Source organism: Arachis hypogaea, chromosome 20, assembly GCF_003086295.3.
Source record: "Arachis hypogaea cultivar Tifrunner chromosome 20, arahy.Tifrunner.gnm2.J5K5, whole genome shotgun sequence".
Classification (NCBI taxonomy): domain Eukaryota; kingdom Viridiplantae; phylum Streptophyta; class Magnoliopsida; order Fabales; family Fabaceae; genus Arachis; species Arachis hypogaea.
Window position 1 is genome coordinate 45,426,602 of NC_092055.1, and position 23,190 is coordinate 45,449,791.

Genomic DNA, 23,190 nt, shown 5'->3' on the forward strand with positions numbered 1-23,190 from the left:
ACTTGCCAAACATGGAAGAGAACGCACGCCCCTACACAAGGAGAGTCAACTTTGATCAAAGGTTGGACGAAGTCCTTATGGACATATGTGTAGAAGAAGCTCAATGGAAGATTGACTCCAAAGGCAAGCCGGTTCAACTAAGAAGATTGGACCTCAAGCCTGTAGCTAGAGGATGGTTGGAGTTCATTCAATGCTCAATCATTCCCACTAGCAACCGGTCTGAAGTTACTATAGACCGGGCCATCATGATCCATAGCATCATGATTGGAGAAGAGGTGGAAGTTCATGAGATTATACCTCAAGAACTCTACAAGGTGGCTGACAAGTCCTCCACTATGGCAAGGTTAGCCTTTCCTCACCTCATTTGCCACCTATGCAATTCAGCAGGGATTGACATAGAGGGAGATATCCTCATTAAAGAGGACAAGCCCATCACTAAGAAAAAGATGGAGCAAGCAAGAGAGCCCATTCATGGAGCTCAAGAGGCGTATGAAGATCATCACCATGAGATCCCGGAGATGCCTCAAATGCACTTTCCTCCACAAAACTATTGGGAGCAAATCAACACCTCCCTAGAAGAATTGAGTTCCAATATGGGACAACTAAGGGTGGAACATCAAGAGCACTCCATCATGCTTCATGAAATAAGAGAAGATCAAAAAGCAATGAGGGAGGAGCAACAAAGACAAGGAAGAGACATAGAAGAGCTCAAGGACATCATTGGTTCCTCAAGAAGGAAACGCCACCATCACTAAGGTGGATTCATTCCTTGTTCTTATTTCTTCTGTTTTTCGTTTTCTATGTTATGTGCTTATCTATGTTTGTGTCTTCATTACATGATCATTAGTAGTTAGTAACTCTGTCTTAAAGTTATGAATGTCCTATGAATCCATCACCTCTCTTAAATAAAAATTGTTTTAATTCAAAAGAACAAGAAGTACATGAGTTTCGAATTTATCCTTGAACTTAGTTTAATTATATTGATGTGGTGACAATGCTTCTTGTTTTCTGAATGAATGCTTGAACAGTGCATATGTCTTTTGAAGTTGTTGTTTAAGAATGTTAAATATGTTGGCTCTTGAAAGAATGATGACTAGGAGACATGTTATTTGATAATCTGAAAAATCATAAAAATAATTCTTGAAGCAAGAAAAAGCAGCAAAAGAACAAAGCTTGCAGAAAAAAAAAAGAAAAAAAATAGGCAAAAAAATAGAAAGAAAAAGAAAAAGCAAGCAGAAAAAGCCAAAAGCTCTTAAAACCAAAAGGCAAGGGCAAATAAAAAGGATCCCAAGGCTTTGAGCATCAGTGGATAGGAGGGCCTAAAGGAATAAAATCCTGGTCTAAGCAGCTAAACCAAGCTGTCCCTAACCATGTGCTTGTGGCGTGTAGGTGTCAAGTGAAAACTTGAGACTGAGCGGTTAAAGTCAAGGTCCAAAGCCAAAAAAAAAAAAAAAGAGTGTGCTTAAGAACCCTAGACACCTCTAATTGGGGACTTTAGCAAAGCTGAGTCACAATCTGAAAAGGTTCACCCAATTATGTGTCTGTGGCATTTATGTATCCGGTGGTAATACTGGAAAACAAAGTGCTTAGGGCCACGGCCAAGACTCATAAAGAAGCTGTGTTCAAGAATCATCATACTGAACTAGGAGAATCAATAACACTATCTGAACTCTGAGTTCCTATAGATGCCAATCATTCTGAACCTCAATGGATAAAGTGAGATGCCAAAACTATTCAAGAGGTAAAAAGCTATAAGTCCCGCTCATTTGATTGAAGCTATGTTTCATTGATAGTTTGGAATTTATAGTATATTCTCTTATTTTTATCCTATTTGATTTTCAGTTGCTTGGGGACAAGCAACAATTTAAGTTTGGTGTTGTGATGAGCGGATAATTTATACGCTTTTTGGCATTGTTTTTAGTATGTTTTCAGTAGAATCTAGTTACTTTTAGGGACGTTTTCATTAGTTTTTATGTTAAATTCACATTTCTGGACTTTACTATGAGTTTGTGTGTTTTTCTATGATTTCAGGTATTTTCTGGCTAAAATTAAGGGACTTGAGCAAAAATCAGATTCAGAGGTTGAAGAAGGACTGCTGATGTTGTCGGATTCTGACCTCCCTGTACTCAAAGTGGATTTTCTGGAGCTACAGAACTCGAAATGGCGCGCTTCCAATTTCGTTGGAAAGTAGACATCCAGGGCTTTCCAGAAATATATAATAGTCCATACTTTGGCCAAGAATAGATGACGTAAACTGGCGTTCAACGCCAGCTTTCTGCCCAAATCTGGCGTCCAGCGCCAGAAAAGGATCCAAAACCAGAGTTGAACGCCCAAACTGGAACAAAAACTGGCGTTCAACTCCAAGAAGGACCTCTACACGTGCAACACTCAAGCTCAGCCCAAGCACACACCAAGTGGGCCCCGGAAGTGGATTTATGCATCAATTACTTACTCATGTAAACCCTAGTAGCTAGTTTATTATAAATAGGACCTTTTACTATTGTATTAGACGTCTTTTTGACCATCTTTGGACGCCTGGTTCTTAGATCAGAGGGGCTGGCCATTCGGCCATGCCTGGACCTTCACTTATGTATTTTTAACGGTAGAGTTTCTACACTCCATAGATTAAGGTGTAGAGCTCTGCTGTTCCTCAAAGATTAATGCAAAGTACTACTGTTTTCTATTGAATTCATCTTGTTTCGCTTCTAAGATATTCATTCGTACTTCAATCTGAATGTGATGAACGTGACAATCATCATCATTTCCTATGAATGCGTGCCTGACAACCACTTCCGTTCTACCTTAGACTAAATGAGTATCTCTTAGATCTCCTAACCAAAATCTTCGTGGTGTAAGCTAGAATGATGGCGGCATTCAAGAGAATCCGGAAGGTCTAAACCTTGTCTGTGGTATTCCGAGTAGGATTCAATGATTGAATGACTGTGATGAGCTTCAAACTCGCGATTGCCGGGCGTAGTGACAGACGCAAAAGGATAGTAAATCCTATTCCAGCATGATCGAGAACCGACAGATGAATAGCCATGCCGTGACAGGGTGCATTGATCATTTTCACTGAGAGGATAAGATGAAGCCATTGACAAGGGTGATGCCTCCAGACGATTAGCCGTGCCGTGACAGGGCATTGGATCATTTTCCCGAGAGATGACCGAAAGTAGCCGTTGACAATGGTGATGTATCACATAAAGCCAGCCATGGAAAGGAGCAAGACTGATTGGATGAAGATAGCAGGAAAGCAGAGGTTCAGAGGAACGAAAAGCATCTCCATTCGCTTATCTGAAATTCCTACCAATGATTTACATAAGTACCTCTATCCCTATTCTATTATTTATTTTCGAAAACCAATTACTGTTTTATATCCGCCTGACTGAGATTTACAAGGTGACCATAGCTTGCTTCATACCGACAATCTCCGTGGGATTCGACCCTTACTCACGTAAGGTATTACTTGGACGACCCAGTGCACTTGCTGGTTAGTTATGCGAAGTTGTGAAGATATGTTTAGACCATGGTCCTGTGCATTCGTTTTTGGTGCCATTGCCAGGGAATCAATTTCGAACAACAATTCACAACCCGAGTAGCAATTTCGCATACCAGACACCAATGGAGATGTGGCAAGGTAAGCCACCTAATTATTCTTCTTTACATATATTTGGTTGTCCTGTGTACATGATGTACAATTCCCAGGAAAGAACAAAGCTAGATCCAAAGTCTAGAAAATGTATATTCTTAGGTTATACTGACGGAGTTAAGGGGTATCGCCTGTGGGATCCCACTGCCCGCAAGGTAGTTGTCAGTAGAGATGTGATATTTGCAGAAGATGAATTGCAAAAAGAACAAGAAAATGACAGCACTATTAAAGAGATAACCACTGTTCAAATAGATGAAAAATACAGAGAAGGTGATCTTTCTGAAGCAGAACCACAGCACGAAGAACAAGAAGCAGAGGCTAATGACATAGAAGTTCGTCGATCTACTCGACAAAGAAGAACACCATCATGGCACTCAAATTATGTTTTGACAAACCATGATGCATATTGTCTTTTGACAGAAGATGGAGAGCCAACAACTTTTATGGAGGCTATGCGCATTCCAGACGCTTCTATGTGGATGACAGCAATGCAAGAAGAAATTGAGGCATTACATAGGAACCATACCTGGAAACTTATTGAACTTCCAGCAGGTAGGAAAGCCATTGGTAACAAATGGGTTTACAAGATCAAACGAGATAGTAATGATCAGGTGGAACGATATCGTGCAAGATTGGTTGTCAAGGGATATGCTCAGAAAGAAGGTATTGACTTCAATGAAATATTTTCTCCGGTGGTGAGACTAACTACTATTAGAGTAGTTTTGGCTATGTGTGCTGCATTTGATTTACATCTAGAGAAATTAGATGTAAAGACTGCTTTTCTTCATGGAGAACTTGAAGAAGAGATATATATGCTCCAACTAGAAGGTTTTGAAGAACAAGGAAAAGAAAACTTGGTTTGCAGGTTAACTAAATCTCTGTACGGTCTAAAGCAGGCGCCAAAGTATTGGTACAAGAGATTTGATTCTTTCATGATTAGCCTTGGATACAACAGACTTAGTTCAGATCATTGTACTTATTACAAGAGGTCTGGTGATAATGATTTCATCATTCTGCTGTTGTATGTGGATGACATGTTGGTGGTAGGTCCCAACAAAGATCAAACCCAAGAATTGAAGGCACAGTTGGCTAGGGAGTTTGATATGAAAGACTTAGGACCAGCAAACAAGATTTTAGGGATGCAAATTCACCGAGACAAAAAGGATAGGAAGATTTGGCTATCGCAAAAGAATTATTTGAAGAAGATCTTGCAACGCTTCAACATGCAAGAATGCAAGCCAATTTCAACCCCACTTCCTATTAATTTTAAATTATCCTCAAGTATGTGCCCTAGTAGTGAAGCAGAGAGGATGGAAATGTCTCGAGTACCGTATGCATCAGCAGTGGGAAGCCTTATGTATGCCATGATCTGTACAAGACCAGATATCGCTCAAACAGTTGCGGTGGTAAGTCGATTCATGGCAGATCCAGGTAAAGAGCATTGGAATATTGTTAAGAGGATCTTGAGATACATCAAAGGGACCTCGAATGTTGCATTATGTTTTGGAGGATCGGAATTCATTGTCAATGGATATGTCGACTCAGATTTTGCAGGTGATCTTGATAAACGAAAATCTACTACAGGATATGTATTTACACTTGCAGGAGGAGCTGTGAGCTGGCTATCTAAATTACAGACTGTTGTAGCTTTATCTACTACAGAAGCTGAATATATGGCAGCTACACAAGCATGCAAGGAAGCTATTTGGATCCAAAGGTTGATAGAAGAACTCGGGCACAAACAACAGAAGATTTCTGTGTATTGTGACAGTCAGAGTTCCTTGCACATTGCAAGGAATCCTGCCTTTCATTCAAGAGCAAAACACATTGGAGTACAATATCACTTTGTTCGAAAAGTAGTAGAAGAAGGAAGTGTTGATATGCAGAAGATTCACACTAAAGATAACCTAGCAGATGCCATGACAAAACCAATCAACACAGAAAAGTTTGAATGGTGTAGATCCTCATACGGCCTATGGAATACATGAGCAACATAAATTTTGAAAATTTATCAAAAATTAGCTTTAAGTGGGAGATTGTAAAATTAGTAAAGCTAATTTTAGAAAATATATAAATAAATAATAACTAAATAAAATGAGAGGTAATAAACAATTTTAGTTTATAACCTTAGAATTTTAATGATTGAAAAAGAGAAAAATTATATACCTCTAATTGACGGATAGTTTATATTGAAGAGACTCACATATAAATTGAGTTTTTCTTTAATTCATTTCAATCAAGTCATCCAAAGAGAATAACATAATATTTCTTTGAGTAGTTTTCTTCTATATATATAGAGAGAAGTGTGTTCTCCTTTTGTCAAGAGAGAGTGTTTTGTAGTCTCCTTGTGATAGAGAGAAGTTGTAATTTTCAAAGAAAGTTATTCAATTGTTTCTATATTTTATACAAATTTCTAATTTTTCATCTCTATATTTTGTTGTGTCATTTGTGGTACCTAACAGTTAGGATTATGCCACTCAGTTAATCCAAACAGCATTGATCCAACACGTGTTGTCCAAATCTCATGGCAACCAAGGTCAGGTACTTTCTACTCTCTACAACTTTTTCTCCACTTGAAGCATTCTCATTTTTTCATGCCTTAGCTATTCAATAAATCTCTTTTCTTTTATTCTTTTTTGTTATTGTTTTAAATGCATTTGAATGATCTATTATATTATAGTTTAATTTCTATGCAGTATGCACTAATCCAATTGGGTGCTGGTACGTAGATTAAAGTGGTTTCTTTTGTCTAATGACAGCTTTTGATTGAATGTTAATGCATAGAAACTAAACACATTTTAATATGTGCTCTAATTCATTTGATTATTAAAATTTGATGATATTGTATATGTTATTACAGAGTCTTTTTATATAGAGAGTTTTTCTCTGCCAAGAAGTATGACTACCTTATTGAATTAAATTGAACTTTGTTTTATGTTGCGATTATATTTTTTGGTTTGAGAATTTCTATCATTCAATCCTTTATGTGATATGTTAACTTAATAGAAATTTTACTGAAAATACTTGTAATGATAAATTATGTATAATTATTATGTAAAATTAATTATAATTACGTGTTTATATGTTTAATTATTAACAAATCAGTTACAAATACAAAATCACATTTATACAAGACTTAATTAGCTAGTAATATATAGAATCTAGCAACATAATATAACAAAATAAATAATAGATATCAAACTAAAACCACTTAATATTGAAACCCTTAAAACCCGGGCTAGGTGTCAATTCTCCCATCAGCTCTCTCATAATTGAAAAATCAGGCATTAGCTTTCATCTACTTTAATATTTTTTTAAAATGTGAAATAATTTAATGTATGGAGTATAAATCGGACCATCCGATTTTAAGAGGCACAAAAATCGGATTGTCCGATTTGTATTGAAAAAATTTTAAAAATTTGGAGTACACAAATTTATACATAAAAATTTGGTTTTTATTTTTCTTTGGTCATGTGCTAGCTGTATGATTTTTCATTATTGACGATGGATAAGACATTGCTGAAGTAGAAGCAATGGAGTTATCGTATATGTATTCGTCGCTTAGTGGATATGATATATATGATTGGACACAACAATAATAAATGAATATGTTACCTGTATATATTGTCACTTTCATCTACTTGTGATATTTGTCCGTGTAAGATATTTGAGTAAATGCTCATCAAATTAGGACCTTAAATTTTACACGTGAAGGATTAAGGATCCGTTCGAAAAATTTCAATGGTTACTTTTTTGAGTTTTGTGATTTATGAAAAGTATAGTATTAATATTTAGTATAATTTTTAAAATTAAATTATAATATTTTAAAAAGTTATTAATATTTAAGTGTTTATAAAAGAATTTAAAAAAATTATTTTTTTATAATAAAAAATTCTTTTATTATATTTTTTTAAAATAAATAATTTTAAAATTAAAAAAATTAAACACAAAATAATTTATTTATAAATTACTTATATTAAGTATTTATTATTTAAGTTATTTTTCAAAAAAAATTAATTAAATTGTTTATCTAAACTTAACCTAAATTGATTTTTTAAATTTTATTGAATCAAATTATTTAACAAGTCTATTTTCTTTTTTCATACGGTTTGACCTATGTTGATGTGTTTTTATTTTATTCTATGTGAAATTTAATTGTCTAAATCACCGCGAATAAAAAAATTAAAAATTAATTTAATTCAAATTACTTGAATAATTAATTTACTCGTGTGCTTAATTTACACAAATTTAGGTGATATTGATAATATTTATAAAAGGACCCAGAGTTTAAAACTATTGTATAATGCGAACAATCACAATTAAAGATTTTAATTTTTTTTTTTCACAAATCACAGTCAACCACTATGGTACATATGCATATATAACACTCGAAAGAGAGGTGTAATTATTTACAATTTACATCGGTCCATATATAATCTAATCTATTTAAACCATGCAACCCCCCCCCCCCCCCAACACACACACACAACAACACACAGAAAACAGTTCATAGTTCATAAATACTGAAATGACGTGGCTAGCCAGTAACTAAAAATTGATATGATGATACGACAATTAATAAAATAATGACCTACTTAAAAAATAATAATAAATTATTCAATAAGCAGAAAATAAAATTTACATATTTAAAAATAAAAAATATATCTCTAAAATCTAAAAATGGTTAAGCATTTAAAGTCCATGTTGGGTAATTTTTATTGTTTTTTTTATCTTTAATTTGAAAATGCCCTTTTATTTTCTTTTATTACTATCTGTATGATATCGCATTGCCTGTGGGAGAAGTAATTTCATCATCAAGTTAAGTCACATGATCAGGAACATCATATCCTGAAATTTAGCATCTAAATATATGGGAAATCATGCCATTGCCATAACTTAAATCACTTTCATTATTATAATAGATTAGATTTTGTAGTTTTGCTCATATAGCTTGAAGAGTAGATAAGATTCAATAATGTGCTGATGAATTATGATTGTCTCAAAATGAAGGTAATTAAAGGTCAACCTAATTATTTATTTTTCATAATCTTTTTTTCTGTTTGATTAAAAATAGCTTACCATCTTGTCAGCATCATTATGACCCACAAAAATTAAAAAATAATTATTGAATATTAAAGGTTACTTAGCTTTCTTCTAGTATTGTGGATTGATATATATGTTCAATTATTCATTGTTGCATATATATATACACACTCAGCCTAAGGCAGGGGAGGGCTAATTAAGAAGCTAAAGCGTACAAGCACCCAATTATATGGAATCAATAATTTATGTTGCGTCCTCCGTTAATTTGAAGCATTATGTTATTAAAGTAGCACTCGATTATTATTTTAATATGGTATATAGCTTCAGAGTGGACAAGTTAGAAACTATTGCCATTTATTATGTCCTTGCGTTTCGTTTCAGCATAGTCTATTTCGTGCTAACAGTTTTATAAATTTTTCGTGGAACATATAGTTTACAGAACTAAAGATGTCTCAAACTAATATAGTATATTGTCCCGGTTTGGTAGGTTAGTGTTTATGTCTATGATCCATATCTATTAAAAATATGAATATGGTGATATGCATTTATTATTTATTTAGTAAGATATAATTTTTTTTAAACACAATTACTTATAAAAAATTATGTATTTTATATTTTTTAAATATTAAAATACAAGTTTATTATATTTTTTGACAATTATATCCTTTTTTTTTTTTTCTCTTATGTTTTTCTTTCTTCTTCTTTTTTTTTCTTTTCCTTCTTTTCCTTTTATGTTCCTTCTTCTTCCTCTCTCGTGCCTCCGGATCTAAGACAATACTACATTTTCAATTTTTTTTTACCATAGGTCTCTATTTTGATTTTCTAGTTTAATTTTTATTTTTGACGAATGCAATGATGATATGGGACGTGAAATATGAGATTGGCAATAATGCCTTAGGAAAAGTATGAGGAGCCAATAGAATATTTATACAATATGTACAATGGAAGTTTAAAGAGTATTAGAGATATAATCATTAGTGTTATCTTTTCCCATCAGCTGAAACTTTTAGGATGAGTGGTATCATGCATGGTATTAGAGCGTTACATCCGAAAGGTCAAGAGTTCGAACCTTGGTGAACCTCAAAATCAGTTTAAATTTTTGGGAAGATATTTATTATCGCTAGTATTCGGATGGTTATTTTAAATAGTATGGGAGATGTTCATTTTGTAACTCAATAGCTCATTTTGTCCCATTGTATACATTGTACAAATAGTCTATTATCTCCCTAGTGGGATCCAATGCCTTATTATATGTGTATGGTGTGTTTGTTTAATTTTTTATTTTTTTTTTTGTCTTTGATTTGCTATTAAGTTTATATTTCTATTTGGCTTTGATTGTACCTGCTGGAACAAACCAGCCTATAGCTAGTGCTATATGTGAGTGTTAATTATAAAATATAATATTTAAAAAAATGATGTAGACTCCATCAGATAGGGTAATATTGACCTTTTAAATTCTTTATATGTTTTATCCATCTGTTTTACCAAACACTTTATATAAATATAAAATAATATTTATTATGTGTCAAGTGTTTGTATCTCCGTGTTTATATATGAAGATAATTAAATACAACCATATGTAACAAAAATATTAAGGTTAAGTACGATTTTGATTTTTAAAGTATATGTCGAAAATTTTTTTTGTTTTCAATATTTTTTTGCATATAAAATCGTCTCTAAGGTTTAGTTAAATTTTAAAATCGTCCTTCGGATCAAAATACATTCTCCAACAATCTTTCTCCAACAAACTTTCTTTACCAAAATACACAGTTTTACTTCTTCTTTTTCTTCTTCTTTATCATAGCATCAGCAGCAACAACAATGGAATCAGAAGCAAAAATAATGTAATAAAGAAAAGAAACAGAAGAATCAACAACAACAGTGAATTCAAAAGCAGAAGAACAATAGAATCAGAATAGAATCAGAATCAACAACAACAATAGAATCAGAATAAAAAATAATGTAATTAACAAAATTAGCAAATCAACAAATTAACAAATCAATAATGTAGTTAACAACAGAAACAAAAGCAGAAGAATCGTCAATGTAATTAACAAAATTAACAAATCAGAAGCATAATTGAAACCTTACGGAACAACGGCGAGCCCACGATCGAGGAGCAGCAACGAGAATTAGTGGCGAGCGGCGTGAAGCAGCGGCGAGCGAGGAGCAGCTGCGACCGGCAAGAAACATAGGCAAGCGAGTGAGGAGGAGCAGCAGAAATGACGACGCGGCACACGACGTCCTCCCTTGCCGATTTGCTGGCATTGACATCGAACACTGGCGCAGGAGCAGAAATAACAACATCACGTGCGACGTCCGTCCTCCCTCGCCGGCGTCGTCGCCACCTTGCTCCTGCCCCTTCTTCTTCCCTTCCCTGAGTTTCTTCTTTTTCACTTTCTCGTGGTTCCCTTTTTTTCTTTCACTTATTTTTTCTTTTTTTTTTTATTTTATAAAAATTTTTGTTATGGGTAATTTGGTTTAAAATTTTAAGATTTAAGTAAAAATGACGATTTTAAAACTTAGCTGAAACTCAGGGACGATTTTGTATACAAAAAAAGGTTGTGGACAAAAATTTTTTTGACTTACATCTTAGAAACCAAAATCATACTTAACTCAAAATATTACGTGTAAATCAAAATTAACTATCATATTGTATAAATATATATTATTTAATTTATATTTAATATATATTTTATATTTTAACATATATTTTATATTAATAGAATGTATACCTAGTATAATTATATTTGTAATCCATTTTATTCATAACAATAATAATCTAGACCAAAGCATGAATGTTTATTGAATAATTCAATATTAAATCAGATATACTATAATGCCATTTTAAAATTGAATGGGTTTAACTTAATTATAAAAATTAATTTAAAAAATAAAAAATATCTCACATTTATAAATATCATAAAAAATCTTATCCTCATATTCGGGAAACTTGTAAGTTGTAACAATCTTCAATAATTTCTTTGTCGTTCTCGTATATAAAAGTTAACATCCATGATCCACATACAACTCAACACTATTATTGCAATGCACGTTCAACACCAACAAAAACAAATTAAATTGCTCAAATTTTGTGAGGAAACACATAAGATGGGAATCCTGTCCAACGAATGGTAAGGTGTATGATATATTTTATACTAATTATTATTATATGGAGAAGATCTTTTTATATCACTATGATTAATAGTTAACCACAAATTCATATTTTAAATTATATAGATTAAAATATGTGATTTATAAATATTGAAATAATTATTCAAATCAGTCTTCAAAAATTTTAAAAATAAATATTTTAGTTTTTTAAAAAAATTAATATACAAAAGCATTCACAAAATTTTATTCTGACAGACAAATCAGTTTTCAGTTTATTTTTTTATGTAATAATTATCCAAATCAATCTCTAAAAATTTTAAAAACAGACATTTTAATCTCCAAAAAAAAATTAATACACAGATTAATCCTCAACCTTTTTTTCTATCAAACATAATAGTCTCCCATCCATTTTCTGACATAACTCATTAACGGAGAATATAAATTTGACACATTTTTTTTTGTTAACATAATTTTTACACACATTATAAATTAAAAAAAAATAATATGTATGTGCCACATAGATGTGTATGTTAAGTTAGTCTAATTATGAAATAGAAATTCAGTTAACTTTTTGAGTTAATTGATAATTTGGTGATCAAGTTGAAATTCAACTAAAAATAGAAAAATAACTTTGATTATACTTAATTTTTAGCTATCATACCAAACTAAATTATATTAAATACAAAAATATCACTACTACTATACCTACTACTGAGTGACAATATATATACTTTTTAATTTTATTTGTATATTGAATTTACTATTTATTTTATATTTTAATAACTCAATAATTAATTTGTTTATATATATATATATATTATTTTTTAAGTATTTATTTAAAAAATATTAATAAATATTACATAATTATGGACAAAAAATATATTAGGAGTAATAACCTTTTTTAATTTATATTATTCAAAAAAATTTAATATTCATTTTAATAATTTTGTACGATTAACAACATTATTAATTTGAAAAAGTATATATAAAAATAAAAATAAAAATAATATATAGAATATTTGTTTACGTCAGAAAATAGAGAGACTGTTATGTTTGATAGAGAAAAATGTTGGAATTTATCTGTGTATTAATTTTTTTTAGACTAAAATATCCATTTTTAAAATCCTTAGATATTGATTTGGGTAATTACTCCACCGAAAAATAAATCAGGAACTAATTGTCTACCGGAGTAAAATTTTGGGAATGTTTTTGTGAAGTAATTTTTATTGGGAACTAAAATATCCGTTTTTAAAATTCTTAGGGACTGATTTGGGTAATTACTCTAAATATTTATTACATATTAGATGATTGCTTCGGCAAGATTACTAATTTATATGTATTGGTACGATATAAAAAGTAGATAAATAAAAATTTGCCATGTGAATTTTATTTATCCTTGTCGGTATTTATTTTTTATTTAATTTTTAAAAAATATTAAATTATTATATTTACAAAAATATTCTCATATATAATTATAAAAAAATAAATTTATCCTTATAATTAATTTTGTTAAATGACTAATCAATTATTTTTATTTATATAACAAGAATACCCTTCTTTAATAATAATCTAAATTAAAATTAAATCATCAAATCATTTCAAACAATAGAAAAAGAAAATAAAATTAATTAATCAAAAACATTATCTAGCTTGCTTTTCTTCTTTTCTCATCTTTAAAAGTGTCAGAAAATGATGAACAAACCCTAATCCTGACAAAAGTCTCAAAACCTATGAAGCACGGATTCTCCTATGGTGCCGATGTATCCGTATCGGACACGAATCCGACACCGACACTCGACGGATACTTCAAACAAGCGTATCGGTGGCGTGTCTTCTTGCGGTGCAGAATTTTGGTGAAAAAAAGAGATACCAGCATGTGGGACGTCAGAGTTGATGACAACAGTCCAGATCTGAGTGAGGTTTCGTATTTATCTTTAGATGAACCAAACATAGAAGCTGTGGTATTTGCGGATGATGGACTTGGAGGAGAAGAAATTGATACATTTTCTGTTAGCGAGATGACAAGAGTAGATTAAAATTTTTTATTTTTTTAATAATTGCATAATTTTTAGACTTTTTTATGCAACTATATTTCCTCTTATATTTATAATATGATATTTTATTAATTTAATATATTATTTAAATTTTAATTCACAACGTATCCTAAACGTGTCGTATCCAATTTTTTATAAAAAGAACGTGTCGGCGTATCCGTGTCGTGTCGTGTCCGTATCGCGTGTCGTATCGGTGCTTCCTAGCTCAAAACCAATCTTTGTCTCCCTCTCCCTGCTTGCCATGCCCTTCCTTGTTACTTTTCTAGTCCTGTCTCCACTTCGTGCTCCCCTGCCTTGTGTTGTCCCGCCTTCGCCACCCTGCCTCGTGCCGCTGTCGCCGCCCTGCGTTGCGCCGTCTCCTCGTCTGTGGATGTTGTCGTGTGGGTGTTGTATCGCACGATGCTCCCTGTTGCGGCCTATGGGTATTACCATGTTGGAAGTTGCTAGTGTCATCGTCGCTACTGCTCTCTTCTCCGCCGTGGTGCCGCTGGTTTAGGTAAGCTGTAAACCTCCTCTTTCCCCCTAATGATAATCCCTTCCTACCTCTATTCAATACTTCAGTTCAATGTTCAAATTTCAATCTGCTATATTCCTCTATTTTATTCTGGATATGATTATGAATATATAATTCTACTGGATTGACTTCTATATATAATTAAAACATGATTCATTCTCATGTTACTTACTATATACCTCGTTAATGGTTAAAGCAAAATAAAGCACTATCGAAGATGAGTGGACCACATCATCTTACCATAATGATCAATTCACAAACTGCTATTGAGCAAATCAACTTTAGTTTTTAAAGTTACAAACCAGCTGAAGATTTATATATTTATATATAAAAAGTAGATAAGGGTATATTAATATAATAAATTATTGTGAGGCTTACATATTAGAACAATACTGAACTGAACTCGGTTAAACTTTTAAAGTCTTTTAGTTGAATTTTTCTTTATTCTATTTTGTCCTGAATCCTCTCGAATGAACTATTTATTTTTCTTGTTCAATTTTGTTTTAAATTTGTTGTTGTTCAATTTTTAACAACTGGTTCCTTTCAACATATAACAACCATTCATAAAGATGCTTACTTATAAAGTAATGTAGGTTGTTCAATTAGAAACCAACAACAAAGTGAAAGAAAAAAATATATCAGATGAAGATCAAGAATCAGAACCAAGAACAGATGAAGAGATTAAAGAGTTAACTATTAGGATTTTAAATGCTGGAACAGAAGTTGTTGAAACGAAGGATGGTGCTAGATCTGCTACTCTATCTATGGCATATGCGGCTGCTAGATTGGTTGAGTCGTCTCTTCGTGCGCTTGTTGGATATGGGGACGTGTACGACTACTCCTTGGTACAATCATACCTGACTGACTGATCTTCCATTTTTCGCTTCCAGGGTCAAACTCGGCAGGAAAGGAGCTGAGGCTTTAATTCCTTTTGATCTCCAAGGGTTGACTGAATATGAACAGAAGGCTTTGGAAGCCCTTAAGCCGAAACTTAAGGCCGGCATTGAAAAGGGAATTGGTTTTGCTCATAAGCAAACAGTTGCTGCTTAAACCTTCTATTTATCAAAGCATTTATTCTTTGTTGTAGCTTAGAATAGAAAATCAAAAGGTTGTTTCTCAAGTTATTATGAGTTTCTTTCTTTGAGCATAAATACTTCTTAGAGAAGTTAGGTTGAGGATTTTATTATAGAGATCATACTGCATCCAGGACTTGGGATGCAAAATTTTCCATACTATTAATTCTGCTTCCAGCTGTATTGTATTGGTAGATAGGGATTAGGGAGTGAGTTTCCATTCCTGTTACTTGAATTGTGCTCTAGTTTTTTTTGTTAAAAATATCAAAATATATTATTGTTATCATGTAAAATCAGTACACTTGAAGCTTTAATTTCTCATTGTGTTTTTGAATAACAAGGCTGGGAGACATATTTCAATAAGGTATGCTTACTTTGATCAACTGGATCTGGTAGTAATCAATATTAGGTCAATTAAAATTTTTACAAGGGCTATGCTCGGATATTTCCTGTGTACTTGGAATTCCACTCAAAACAGTAAATGTGCAGAAAATCATTTGACAATAATAGTAGGACCATTGATTTATTGCTGTTACGTTTCCATGACTGTATAGACTTACTAAAAAAAATTATTTGTTGAATATAGTCATTATCATTCAAAAGTTGATTAAGAGGTACTTGAAATACAACATTGGAGTTGGCAGATAATGCCAAAAGAATTGTCCGAGAGTACTGGAGACGCCTTTCTTGTTGTATGTCTAATAATAAAATATCTCGAAAATACTTGATTTTGCATTTGTGGATATATTAAAAATAAAAGAACAAGCTTCTGGCTCGTAAAGAATATCTGTATTTTTTTTGAAATATTTATCTGTAAAAGCTAACTGCATCTTATTTAACACAGTAATGATTGTGGGATATGTATGACAACTTGGATGACAAACTACAGGAAGACGTATAGTTATACAATAAATGTAATTTTCTTTTGCTTAAAAAAAAGGATAAATAGCACCTCATTTACTAGTGTATATGGTTTTGTTGGTAACTCTAAAATATTTATATTTTTTAGGTTAATGACGATATAAGGATACGATTTGCTTTGAATTTGATTATAAGGCCCCACAACTTGATGCTACACAATGTCATTGACTTTGCTACCAAGAATTATAATATGTATAGATAAAAAGATTCAAACAAAAATTAAAAAACCGTAATTGTCATGTAGTCATGTTTGATTTATATTTGGAGTTGTTAGCTTCATCTCTTTGACTTAAAAAGTTATCATGTACTATACTTTCTATAGACCCTTCTGTAGACATTATATGAACGACTTTACAGAAATAAAAGTTTGAATTATAATTTGCATTATTGTAGATCAAGTTTAAATATTATACAATTCTACTCGACTTTTGCTTTCAAAAGTTGGTCTTAATATATATTTTCATGAGTAGCATTAATATATACAAAAGCATCGATTGATAGAGCACCCAAACCACTAGCCGATAACAACATCCCTTTATGATTATTTATCCATACTGTACAACAATGGCTTTGCATTTTTGGCTTACAACTCCTGCTGCTCCAATTGCATGATTTATCATAGTAATCATAGCCTATAAGAATACATATTTGATCATAGAAATAATCTGATTATTTGATGAACATTTTCCAGTTCGTAATTGGTGCACGAAGTTACAATCACACTCTTGCAATTCCGCACAACTAATCAGCAAGTGCACTGGGTCGTCCAAGTAATACCTTACGTGAGTAAGGGTCGATCCCACGGAGATTGTCGGCTTGAAGTAAGCTATGGTTATTTTGTAATTATTAGTCAGGAGATCAATAATAAGAGTGATTATATTTATGGTGAGTAAAAAGCATAAATTAAATAGTACTTGTATGCAGTAATGGAGAATGTGTTGGAGTTTTGGAGATGCTTTGTCTTCTGAATCTCTACTTTTCCCCTGTCTTCTTCTTCACTCACGCAAGGTTCCTCCTATGGCAAGCTGTGTGTTGGTGGATCACCGTTGTCAATGGCTACCATCCGTCCTCTCAGTGAAAATGGTCCAGGTGCACTGTCATCGCACGGCTAATCATCTATCGGTTCTCACTCATGCTGGAATATGATCCATTGATCCTTTTGCGTCTGTCACTATGCCCAACCCTTGTGAGTTTGAAGCTCGTCACAGTCATTCAATCCCTGAATCCTACTCGGAATACCACAGACAAGGTTTAGACTTTCCGGATTCTCAAGAATGCTGCTAATAGATTCTAGCTTATACCACGAAGATTCTGATTAAGGAATCCAAGAGATACTCATTCAATCGAAGGTAGAACAGAAGTGGTTGTCAGGCACGCATTCATAGGTTGAGAATGGTGATGAATGTCACGGATCATCACATCCATCATATTGAAGTGCGAATGAACATCTTAGATAGAAACAAGCGTGTTTGAATAGAAAACAGAAATAATTGCATTAATTCATCGAGACACAGCAGAGCTCCTCACCCCCAACAATGGAGTTTAGAGACTCATGCCGTCAAAGAGTACAAAGTTCAGATCTAAAAATGTCATGAGATACAAAATAAATCTCTAAAAGTTGTTTAAATACTAAACTAGTAACCTAGGTTTACAGAAAATGAGTAAACTATGATAGATAGTGCAGAAATCCACTTTCGGGGCCCACTTGGTGTGTGCTGGGGCTGAGACTTGAGCTTTACACGTGCCTAGGATGTTTCTGGAGTTAAACGCCAGGTTGTAACCTGTTTTGAGCGTTTAACTCCAACTTGTAACCTGTTTCTGGCGTTTAACACCAGAATAGAGCAGAGGACTGGCGTTGAACGCCAGTTTGCATCATCTAAACTCTGAAAAAGTATGGACTATTATATATTGCTGGAAAGCCCTGGATGTCTACTTTCCAATGCAATTGAGAGCGCACCATTTGAACTCTTGTAGCTCCAGAAAATTCATTTCGAGTGCAGAGAGGTCAGAATCCAACAGCATCTGCAGTCCTTTTACAACCTTTGAATCAGATTTTTCTCAGGTCCCTCAATTTCAGCCAGAAAATACCTGAAATCACAGAAAAATATACAAACTCATAGTAAAGTCCAGAAATGTGATTTTTATTTAAAAACTAATAAAAATATACTAAAAACTAACTAAATCATACTGAAAACTATGTAAAAATAATGCCAAAAAGCGTATAAATTATCCGCTCATCACAATACCAAATTTAAATTGTTGCTTGTCCCTAAGCAACTGAAAATCAAATAGGATAAAAAGAAGAGAATATACTATGAATTCCAAAATATCAATGAAACTTAGCTCCAATCAGATGAGCGGGACTTGTAGCTTTTTGCCTCTTGAATAGTTTTGGCATCTCACTTTATCCTTTGAAGTTCATAATGATTGGCATCTATAGGAACTTAGAATTCAGATAGTGTTATTAATTCTCCTAGTTTCGTATGTTGATTCTTGAACACAGCTACTTTATGAGTCTTGGCCGTGGCCCTAAGCACTTTGTTTTCCAGTATTACCACCGGATACATAAATGCCACAGATACATAACTGGGTGAACCTTTTCAGATTGTGACTCAGCTTTGCTAGAGTCCCCAATTAGAGGTGTCCAGGGTTCTTAAGCACACTTTGTTTTTGCTTTGGACCTCGACTTTAACCGCTCAGTCTCAAGTTTTCACTTGACACCTTCACGCCACAAGCACATAGTTAGGGACAGCTTGGTTTAGCCGCTTAGGCCAGGATTTTATTCCTTTAGGCCCTCCTATCCACTGATGCTCAAAACCTTGGATCCTTTTTATTACCCTTGCCTTTTGGTTTTAAGGGCTATTGGCTTTTTTCTCTTGCCTTTTGGTTTAAAGAGCTTTTGGCTTTTTCTGCTTGCTTTTTCTTTTTCTTTCCTTTTGTTTTTTTGCCATTTTTTTTCGCAAGCTTTTGTATTCACTGCTTTTTCTTGCTTCAAGAATCAATTTTATGATTTTTCAGATTATCAATAACATTTCTCCTTTTCATCATTCTTTCAAGAGCCAACATATTTAACATTCATAAACCACAATATCAAAAGACATATGCACTGTTCAAGCATTCTTTCAGAAAATAAAAAGTATTGTCACCACATCAAAATAATTAAACTAGTTTCAAGGATGAATTCGAAACCCTGTACTTCTTGTCCTTTTGTAATTAAAACATTTTTCATTTAAGAAAGGTGATAGATTCATAGGATGTTCATAACTTTTAAGGCATAGACTCTAATCTTTATTTATTATTTAATGGAGATAATATAAATTAGGCATAAAATCAGACACTTAGCAATAAAAGAAAAGAAACTAAAGACATAAAGACAAATGACTCTAATTCTAATACCCATATACTCTTAAAATAGATAAAAGGTTATCACAGAGTTAGGATTCAACAACTTTTACTTTGGGAGGTAGATGCCTCTTTAGTCTGTGGAGTGCTTGGCCCTTCAAGAGATAGCTTCTGGCGCTTCAGTTCTTTCAGTTCACGCCCTTGCTCTTCTTGTTCCCTAAGCAGCTTGCAGAGCATGCTGTTTTGATTTTGCTGTTCTTCCTTCAGTTGATCCATAGCTTCTTGTAACTTGGTGATAGATGCTTCTAGGCGCCTCCAGTATTCAAATTGAGGAATTTCCGGGAGGAACTCCTGTGCTTTCCTCTTGATGGGATCGTCCTGCACTTGTCCTTCCATTGACTTTTTGGTGATTGGTTGCTCAACTGAAATATACTCATCTACTCCCATCTTTACTCCAGCATCTTTACATAACAGGGAGATCAAGCTTGGATAAGCCAATTTGGCATCTTTGGAGTTCTTGTTTGTAATTTTGTAAAGCTCACAAGAAATCAGCTGATGAACTTTCACTTCTTTTTCCAGCATAATGCAATAGATCATCACTGCTCTTTTGATGGTGACTTCAGAGCGGTTGCTAGTGGGCAGTATAGAGCGCCCAATAAAGTCCAGCCAGCCTCTGGCAACTGATTTGAGATCTCCTCTTTTGAGTTGGTTCGGGACACCCTTTGTGTTGGTTGTCCATTTGGCTCTAGGGAGGCATATGTCCTCTAGGATTTTGTCCAAGCTCTGATTTGGTCTCATCATTCTCCTATTAAAGGAGTCTGGGTCATCTTGCAGTTGAGGCAGCTTGAAGATCTCCCTTATTTTGTCAGGATGGGTGTGAACAATCTTCCCTTTGACCAGAGTTCGATAGTCATAGAATGCGGTTTCAGCTATTCTCTGCCTGTCTGTTTGCCACAGATTAGAGTAGAATTCCTGAACCATGTTTCTTCCCACCTTTGTTTCAGGATTAGCTAGGACTTACCAGCTCCTGTTTCGAATTTGCTCTTGGATCTCCGGATATTCGTCTTCTTTCAGATCGAATTTAACTTCCGGGATCACTGACCTTAGACCCATTATTTTGTAGTAATGGTCTGAATATTCTTTGGTTAAGAACTTTCCTTGATTCCAAAGTGGTTTTGGAATATTTTCTTTCTTACCTCTTGAGTTGGTTTGTTTTCCCTTAGGAGACATGATCTTGGTGGGTATTAGCTTAGTAATCACGGATAAACACACCAAACTTAGAGGTTTGCTTGTCCTCAAGCAAAAGAAAAGAAAGGAGAGGGATAGAGAGAGAGCCAAGTTCGAATTGTGGAAGAGAGGGGGAGGCCGAACGAGGATTTAAAGGGAAGGGGTGGGTTTTCGAAAATCTTTTAAAAAGATATGATAGAAAATGTGATTTGGAAAAGATAAGTAAGATAGGAAAAGATGTAATTTGAAATTGAAAAGATATGAAAGATATTTGAAAAAGATAGATTTGTTCTAAAAATTTTGTGAAGATTTGAAAAAGATATTGATGAGTTTGGAAAATTTTTTTTTTGAAAAAGATAGATTTGTTTTAAAAAAGATTTGAGAAGAGGTTGGAGAATAATTGAGAAAGATTTAATTTTAGGATTAAGATATTTTTTTTAAAAAAAAATTTTGGAAAAAAAAATTTTGAAAAAAAAGAAAGTATGGAACATGTTTATGCAAGAAAAATGGTTTAAAATATGAAAATCTTAAAAAAATCAAGTTGGGAACAAAAACTTCCTCCCCTCCACAATCCTGGCGTTAAACGCCCAACTGCTGCATGTTTTGGGCGTTTAACGCCCCTCTGTAGCTTCTTTTGGGCGTTTAACGCCCAGCTGTTGCTTCTGGCTGGCGTTAAATGCCAGAATCCCCTTGTCACTGGGCGTTTTTCCTGAATGCTCAGGACGCTGCAAGTATGGTGTTAAACACCCAGAATGGTACCCATTCTGGCGTTTAACGCCCAGAAAGGTATCATTACTGGCGTTAAATGTCCAGTAGATGCTTCTTTTGGGAGTTTAACGCCCAATTGTACCTCTTACTGGCGTTTTCTTGACAGTGAGCTCCTTTTCCCTGTTTTGTGCTCTGAATCCTTCTGTAACCCTGTGAACTTATGCAATTGATTCTTTACCTTGAAGATTATTAATATTGAACTTGTATAATTTAAAAAATAAATAAAATGAAGAATGGAATAAAATAAAATAACAGAAAAAGTTTTGCTAATGGCTGGGTTGCCTCCCAGCAAGCGCTTCTTTATTGTCTTTAGCTGGACCTTGCTGAGCTTTTAATCTAGCTTCAACCTTGAGCATTCTTGCTCAACATTGCCTTCAAGATAATGCTTGATTCACTGTCCATTAATGATGAACTTCTTATTAGAATCAATGTCTTGAAGCTCCACATAGCCATATGGTGACACACTTGTAATCACATATGGTCCCCTCCACCGAGATTTCAGTTTTTCGGGGAATAGCCTGAGCCTAGAGTTAAACAGCAGAACCTTCTGTCCTGGTTCAAAGACCCTGGATGACAGCTTTCTGTCATGCCACCTTTTTTCTTTCTCTTTGTAAAGCTTGGCATTTTCGAAAGCATTGAGTTTGAATTCCTCTAACTCATTTAGCTGGAGCAATCTCTTTTCTCCAGCTAATCTGGCATCAAAGTTTAGGAATCTGGTTGTCCAGTAGGCCTTATGTTCCAATTCCACGGGCAGATGACAGGCCTTACCATACACAAGCTGGTATGGAGAGGACCCTATAGGAGTCTTGAATGCTGTTCTGTAAGCCCACAGAGCATCATCTAAGCTTCTCGCCCAATCTTGTCTATGGGTACTTACAGTCTATTCCAGGATTCTTTTTAGTTCTCTGTTAGAGACTTCAGCTTTCCCGTTTGCCTGTGGATGATATAGAGTTGCCAGCTTGTGGCTAATTCCGTACTGGACCATAGCAGAGTAAAGCTGTTTATTGCAAAAGTGAGTGCCCTCATCACTGATTAGTGCTCTAGGGACACCAAACCTGCTGAAGATATGTTTCTGGAGGAACTTCAGCACTGTCTTAGTATCATTAGTGGGTGTGGCAATGGCCTCTATCCATTTGGATACATAGTCGACTGCAACCAGAATATAAGTGTTTGAGTATGATGGTGGGAAAGGCCCCATGAAGTCAATACCCTATACATCAAATAACTCAATCTCCAAGATTCCTTGTTGAGGCATGGCGTAACCATGAGGCAGATTACCAGATCTCTGGCAACTGTCATAGTTACGTACAAACTCTCGGGAATCTCTATAGAGGGTAGGCCAGTAGAAGCCACATTGGAGGACCTTGGTGGCTGTTCGCTCACCTCCGAAATGACCTCCATATTGTGACCCATGGCAATGCCATAAGATCTTTTGTGCTTCTTCTCTAGGCACATACCTATGGATTATTTCGTCTGCACATCTCT

At 33.9% G+C, this 23,190-nt stretch overlaps 1 long non-coding RNA gene across 1 annotated transcript; it reads left to right on the forward strand.

The window, feature by feature from the left end:
• Positions 1 to 14,026: 14,026 nt before the first annotated feature.
• On the forward strand, positions 14,027 to 15,740 carry LOC140182805 (uncharacterized). The gene is made up of 2 exons (XR_011878947.1): positions 14,027 to 14,356; positions 14,968 to 15,740. It is a non-coding gene; the product is annotated as an uncharacterized lncRNA (long non-coding RNA).
• Positions 15,741 to 23,190: the final 7,450 nt, after the last annotated feature.